At 37.9% G+C, this 7,955-nt stretch overlaps 1 protein-coding gene across 1 annotated transcript in view; it reads right to left on the minus strand.

Moving 5' to 3' along the window:
• Positions 1-7,891, minus strand: part of SNF4Agamma (SNF4/AMP-activated protein kinase gamma subunit) — a 514,590-nt gene extending 506,699 nt beyond the window's left edge. Inside the window, exon 1 of the mRNA XM_075290408.1 lies at positions 7,651-7,891. The gene's annotated coding sequence lies outside the window, so the exon portion shown is untranslated. The remainder of the gene's footprint in view (positions 1-7,650) is intronic.
• Positions 7,892-7,955: the final 64 nt, after the last annotated feature.

A 7,955-nucleotide genomic window follows, 5' to 3' on the forward strand; every position in this document is an offset into this window, starting at 1 on the left:
CAATGTTAGTAAAAAAATATGGGTAACATTTAAATCTGAAGCAATTTTAAGGAAACTTCGCAAAAGTTTATTTATGATTTATCGCTCGATATATATGTATTCGAAGTTTAGGAAAATTAGAGTCATTTTTACAATTTTTCGACTAAGCAGTGGTGATTTTACAAGGAAAATGTTGGTATTTTGACCATTTTTGTCGAAATCAGAAAAACACACATATGGGAGCTATATCTAAATCTGAACATATTTCAACCAAATTTAGCACGCTTAGCTACAGTGCTAATTCTACTCCCTGTGCAAAATTTCAACTAAATCGGAGTTTAAAATTGGCACTGTGGTCATATGAGTGTAAATCGGGCGAACGATATATATGGGAGCTATATCTAAATCTGAACCGATTTCAACCAAATTTGGCACGCATAGCAACAATGCTAATTTTACTCCCTGTGCAAAATTTCAACTAAATCGGAGTTAAAAATTGGCCTCTGTGGTCATATGAGTGTAAATCGGGCGAAAGCTGTATATGGGAGATATATCTAAATTTGAACCGATTTCAACCAAATTTGGCACGCATAGCTACAATGCTAATTCTACTCCCTGTGCAAAATTTCAACTAAATCGGAGCAAAAAATTGGCCTCTGTGGTCATATGAGAGTAAATCGGGCGAAAGCTATACATGGGAGCTATATCTAAACCTGAACCGATTTCAACCAAATTTGGCACGCATAGCAACAATGCTAATTCTACTCCCTGTGCAAAATTTCAATCAAATTGGGGTAAAACTCTGGCTTCTGGGACCGTATTAGTCCATATCGGGCGAAAGATATATATGGGAGCTATATCTAAACCTGAACCGATTTCAATAAAATTTGGCTTGACTATAGTACTAATTGTTCTTCTTGCGCAAAATTTTAAGCAAATTAGGGTAAAACTCTGGCTTCTGGGGCCATATAAGTCCATATCGGGCGAAATATATATATGTGAGCTATATTTAAATCTGAAGCGCTTTCTTCCAAAATCAATAGGGATCTATTCTGAGCCAAAACACATACTTGTGCCAAATTTGAAGTCGATTGGACTAAAACTGCGACCTAGACTTTGATTACAAAAATGTGTTCACGGACAGACGGACATCGCTATATCGACTCAAGAGCCCACCCTGAGCATTTTTGCCAAAGACACCATGTGTCTATCTCGTCTCCTTCTGGGTGTTGCAAACATATGCACTAACTTATAATACCCTGTTCCACAGTGTGGAGCAGGGTATAATGAATGACTTCTAATAGACACAAATCCATATAAACCTAATCTAAACTATTTTCTATGCAATCTTTATAACTCAAAATTTACATTTTCAAAAACTAAATTTCTAACACCATCCTTAAGAAATTTCTGGACCGTTGAAAAATATGAGTCATTGTTTCTACTACCCTATATTTGCGAGGGATTGCATCATAGTTTTCAGTTTGTGCATTGGACAGGAAAGGGAAATAAAAAAAGATTTGCATAAGCCATCATCCCTCTCTTATGCTCACATACCGTTAGAATTGAAATCAAACATGCTCTAAGCTACAAACACACAGCTACACACACATAACACACTCCAACCACTTGGCAAATACATAACAGTAAACCGGCATTTGATAATCTCGCATTAGACCAAACAAACTCTCTCTCTCTCTCCTAATCATCTCTCTCAGCCATATTAAATATAGAATTTATGAGTTGTGGCGGCGAGTCATTGTCGCCGACATGGAGAAACAAAAAAAAACACGATAAGAGACAACAGTTTTTTTTCTCAAAGGCCATAAAACAATCAATGCCCATTGTCGTCATTACTGTTGACCGTATAATCTTGAAACTAATGTCAAATTTCTGCATTATGAAATTTAGGGTGAGATGAGTGTATATTTACTTTGTCACCTCGTTTGCAAATATTGTGTAAAAGAAAAAAAAAAATAATCAATTAAAACCAAACAACAAGGAGGTAAAGATGATTTCGTCGAACCCAACAGAATACCGACAAAACGAAAAACAGCTGATTGCCTGTCAATTCAATTGAGTAAGGGTACATTGGGCAGGTTCGGAAAAAAAGCCTAAGTATCCACTGGTGGCATTTTAATAAAATTAAAGCTTTATATGAAAGAATTCAATTAACTATTAATTATTGTTGAAATTATTAAATAAGTGTTTTATGCCGTGCTGTATTAGTATTAGTATATTTTTATTGCATATGTACTTGACAACAAATTGTATATAAAACAAGTTCTCCTTAGGTTAGGTTAGGTTGTATAAATTGTAAGTTCACTTAGGCTATTCATTCCATTGTAGTACCACGAGTGATGAAATTCTCTCTTATTAGAATGACCAAAGCCGGTGGACCGGTTTGTTTTCGTACACCGATTGTCGGTTTTGATAAAAATCATCCCATTTTCGGTTTTTGTATTTTCAATGTAAAATTGCGAAATATAGGTTAGGTTAGTTTAGGTATAGTGGCAGCCCGATATTTCAGGCTCACTTGGACTACACGCAGAGAAGCAAAAATGTTGCAAAATTGTTACCTGTGTAAAATTTCAAGTAAATCGGAGCGAAACTGTGGTCTCGGAGTGAAAATTTATTTTCCGTTGGTCATGTAAGTGTAAATCGGACAATAAATATATATAAGTGTTATCAGAATCTAAACTGATTTTCACCAAATTTTGCACACTTGACTGTACTACTAATAAGACTCCTCGTGCAGTTTGGTTGAAATCGGTTCAGATTTAGATGTGGCGCCCATATATATCTTACGCCCGATATTCGCTTATATGGCTCCAGAAGCCAGGATTTTTCTCTGAATTACTTTGCACAGCGAGTATATTTGATAGTATCGTCAAGTGTGCCAAGTATATACATATAACCGTACTGTACAATTCTGGATGAGCTTCTTGAATAGTGGACTGTTAAGCGATTGCGGTTTAAGAGTCTCCAGGAATTGTAAAATACCAAAAAGAGAAAATATAAAGAAAAGGCAAGATTTCAGGTTTTGTCTGGAACTTTATTGTGATGACAGCTTACCAAGCATGATGACGGTGCACAAGTGAAGTATAAAAAAATGCAATCAGACATATTAAGTGTACAAAATTAGTTAATTCAGCAATTCATTTTAATGGTAGAGAAGGACGAATATCGCTAAGATTAAATTTGAGTGAAAGCTTTCACTGAAGAGAAAAACAAAGAGTTGCCACTTTCTCTATACTAGGTAATTCACAATTTCAATTTGATAGTTCAGTTTTTTCAATTCAATTTGTTCAATTTCATTAAGAGTCCAATTCAAATATAAAATTAATTCAGTAAATACAATTCAATTATACATATACATTATATAGATATTTTAATCAAGGTAAAGATGGTTGAACAGGCTTCAACAGGTACATTTATAGAAATATACTATTTCACCCGAGTTAGTGAGGCGCATTTTACTAAGCGAAGGCCTATGTAAATATATCGTTGAAAAGGTATTTTATGTTATCGAGAAAAACAAAAATTTTGAAAATTGAACGTTTTTGGGGTTAGGAACCACAATTTACCGCAGCCGAAGTTACCAATGTCATCAACAGCGCGAAACCATCTAAGGCGCTGGGCCCCGACGGAATTTCAATGCTAATGCTGAAGCATCTGCGAATACTGGGAGTTGAGTACCTGACCAGACTCCTCAATTTGTCCTTGGAATCACTCATTATACCCGATGTCTGGAAGATGGGAAGAGTGATTCCACTACTGAAGCCTGGCAAAGATTCGAGAAAAGGTGAATCGTACAGACCGATACCCCTTCTCTCGCCAGTAGCCAAGACACTTGAGGCACTACTCCTCCCCAGCTTTGTGGATAATTTTTCAGCTGCCCACCATCAACATGAATTCCGTAAGGTACACAGTACGACGACAGCCTTACATGCCATTTCGACACATATCAATAGGGGACTTAATCAGCCCAAGCCGTGTCATAGGACGGTCCTCGTGGCGCTTGACCTATCGAAAGCGTTCGATACGGTCAACCATGCCACATTATTCGAGGACATCGAGAACACGTCCCTACCGGCAGGAACGACGCGTTGGGTTCTGAATTATATGTGTGGACGCCAGTCGTACGTGGAATTCAGGGACAAGAAGTCAAAACCCCGTAGAGTTAAACAGGGAGTTCCCCAGGGCGGGGTGATATCTCCGGCACTGTTTAACCTCTACCTGTCCTCTATTCCACCCCCTCCTAACGGCGTCGAGATTGTGTCTTATGCGGAAGATTACACAATCATGGCGTCCGGGCCCATTGTTGATGACATTTGCGATCGATTAAATGTCTACCTCGCTGATCTTACCAGTTATTTCACTGCAAGAAATTTGAGGATATCTCCCACCAAATCCTCAGCCACACTATTCACTACATGGACGGCGGAAGTACGCAGGCAGTTGAATGTCAGAGTCGATGGCGAAACAATTCCGACAACAAATTACCCCAAGATTCTCGGGGTCACATTCGACAGCCTTTATAAGTCGTCCGCCCTTGCCACTACAATTTGTGATAAGCTCCGCGGTAGAAACAAGGTCCTCACTTGCCGGCAGCACTTGGGGTGCGGACAAAGAAACCTTGTTAACTACATATAAGGCAATTGGCCGGTCAGTGGTAAACTATGCAGTGCCCGTGTGGACACCTCAAACGAGCGATACGCAGCGGAATAACATACAGACCTGTCAGAACGCTGCCCTTAGAACCGCAACAGGATGTCTCCGCAGTACACCCCTGGATCACCTTTATGCGGAGACCAAGATCATCCCAGTGCGTCGACACAACTACATGTTGTCAAAGCAGTACCTCTTGGTTTGTCATCGAAGTTGTCATCCGAATAACCATCTTGTGGATAGACAACCTCCACCCAGGAATGTAAGAGTTGATCTTCACCTTCTAGAGCCCGAGATCCAGCGTTACAAAAGAGAGCCTCTAGATCAGGCAGCATACTAGACAGGCCTGAACAGGATTCATGAGGATACTGTAGCTGAAGCGGTGAGAAGCTACAAGGTTAATCCTGTTCTCGGAGTCCAACCGCCGCCCATTGCACCGGAGGAGAGAGACCTCCCACGGCAGACAAGGTAGTTTCAATTCATACTTATCAGTGATCGATAGCAGAGTTGCTGACGTGTGTCCCATATGTAATCAAGGGCCACATTACACTCGTTACCTTTTTGCTTGCCCAGCTATGCCTACCCGTCTCACTACCAGATCACTCTGGACACACCCCATCCGTGTCGCAGAGTTCCTTGATCTGGCTACCAGCTGAACTACACAAGCATAGAACAAAATGGATGAAACTACATTAAACTGTTACAAAAACAACTTCTCTCTTATTACTGATCCCTAGATTTGACCTCCGGATCCTCTTAGAAGAGCAAAATTCGTCCGATCCGGTTGAAATTTGGTACATGGTGTTAGTATATGATCTCTAACAACCATGCAAAAATTGGTCCATATCGGTCCATAATTATATATAGTCCCCATATAAACCGATCATCAGATTTGGTTTGCGGATACTCTAAGAGCAGCAAATTTCATCCGATCCGGCTGAAATTTGGTACATGGTATTAGTATATGGTCTCTAACAACCATGCAAAAATGGGTCCATATCGGTCCACAATTATATATAGCCCCCATATAAACCGACGTGGTGTTAGTATATGGTCTCTAACAACTATGCAAAACTTGGTCCATATCGCTCCACAATTATATATAGCCCCCATATAAACCGATCCCCAGATTTGAACTTCGGAGCCACTTAGAGGAGCAAAATTCATCCGATCCGGTTGAAATTTGATACGTAGTGTTAGTATATGGTTTCTAACAACTATACAAAAATTAGTCCATATCGATCCATAATTATATATAGCCCCCATATAAACCGATCCCAAGATTTAAACTCCAGAGCCTCTTAGTGGAGTAAAATTCATCCGATCCGGTTGAAATTTGCAACGTGGTGTTGGTATATGGCCGCTAATAACCATGCCAAAATTGGTCCATATCGGTCTATAGTTATATATAACACAAAAATTGGTCCATATCGGTTCATAATCATGGTTGCCACTCGAGCTAAAAATAATCTACCAAAATTTTATTTCTATAGAAAATTTTGTCAAAATTTTATTCTTATAGAAAATTTTGGCAAAATTTTATTTCTATAGAAAATGTTGTCAAATATAGTATGGACTACGTGGTATATATTACGGTATTAGGAAGTTTTAAGATACCTTGCCATCGGCAAGTGTTACCGCAACCCAAGTAATTCGATTGTGGATGACTGTCTTCAGTAGAAGTTTCTACGCAATCCATGGTGGAGGGTACATAAGCTTCGGCCTGGCCGAACTTACGGCCGTATATACTTGTATCTTCCAGGATTTGTAGAGATTGCAGTTAATAAAAGAAAACAAGAATCGGCCAAAATACTGACCACACTTTGTTAAAATTTTTGCAAAAAAAAATTAATAAATAAATTGTGGGGCCATATCTCGCAAACTATAAAATATATTCGCACATGCAAAGAAAAAGTCACGGAAATCAGTTCATAATTGCGGATTTGACAGCTAAAATAAAATTTGATACCCCCGAGGTGGCCAATTTTTAACGCCTACTGGTCAGCCCCTGGGGCCCACTAGAGACTCACAAACTTAGAGGAAAATACTTCAGCTTTCATACAAAACAAAAATTATGTTGATATTTTTATCCATCCAAAAATTTCTGAATTATTTCCAAAAAAGGAACCACTGTTGTAAAATATATTCGCACATGCAAAGAAAAAGTCATGGAAATCGGTTCATAATTGCGGATTTGACAGCTAAAATAAAATTTGATACCCCCGAGGTGACCAATTTTTAACGCCTACTGGTCAGCCCCTGGGACCCACTAGAGACTCACAAACTTAGAGGAAAATACTTCAGCTTTCATACAAAACAAAAATTATGTTGATATTTTTGTCCGTCCAAAAATGTCTGAATTATTTCCAAAGAAAGGAACCACTGTCTGATGGAGGGTATAAAAATATACACAAATGAAGCATAAAGATTAACGCAGTTCCTGTCACCCACAAAATAGTTAAGAATTTCTTAAAACATGTCAAATATACCAAAAATGCGCCTACCTTGAACTTCGTATGACGCTGAAGACATTTTTGCAATTTTGAACTTCAATTTTTTTTGCTTTAAACTAGGTCGTTTTCTTTAACTAAAGAAAAAAATAATTATGTCTGATAGTATTTCTTGAATTCGTGTAAAAATATTTTCTTATTTTTGTGAGATCAGCGTGACATCTGCGATTGTAATACAGTTTAGTTATAATTTTCTAAAATTAATCTAAATTTTCAAAAATCAACCTAAATTTTTTCTTCCTGCTTTTTATTCGATCCAGCCTAACGTATATGAGGCGAGAGTGTAGTTTAAAAAGAGCAAACTTGACAGCATCGAGAGAAAACAAGAGAGTAAATGTATATGTTTTGACAATTCGCCAGAAAAAGAGTAACCAAAATCGTTGTTATTGTTGGTGCGGGGGTAGAAAGAGGATGGAATGCAGCTCTCCTTAAAATCATCTGGTTAGTATAGTTTTTATGTTTTTTTTTAATTTGTTTTAATAAAACTTACCTTAAATTAGGATAAGAAAAATGATGCAATGTATTTGGTAAAAAGGCACAAATCCACACACACTCACACGTACACACGCACTTTGCAAATAAACAATTTTTTCGAATCACTTGTTTCGTTGTTTCCGATTAAAAACAAATCGCAGGAGAACGCAGAGACGTTTTTTGTGTTGGTCGGTCAGCCTGCTTGGCTCTTTATGCTTTTTTTTATTGAGGAGAATTTGGTCACAAATGCTAAATATTTTTTAGCTTTTTGTTATTGTTATAATATCGAGCAGAATATTTAAAAATACCTTTTAAATGGTT

Source organism: Haematobia irritans, chromosome 1 (genome assembly GCF_050003625.1).
Source record: "Haematobia irritans isolate KBUSLIRL chromosome 1, ASM5000362v1, whole genome shotgun sequence".
Lineage (NCBI taxonomy): Eukaryota > Metazoa > Arthropoda > Insecta > Diptera > Muscidae > Haematobia > Haematobia irritans.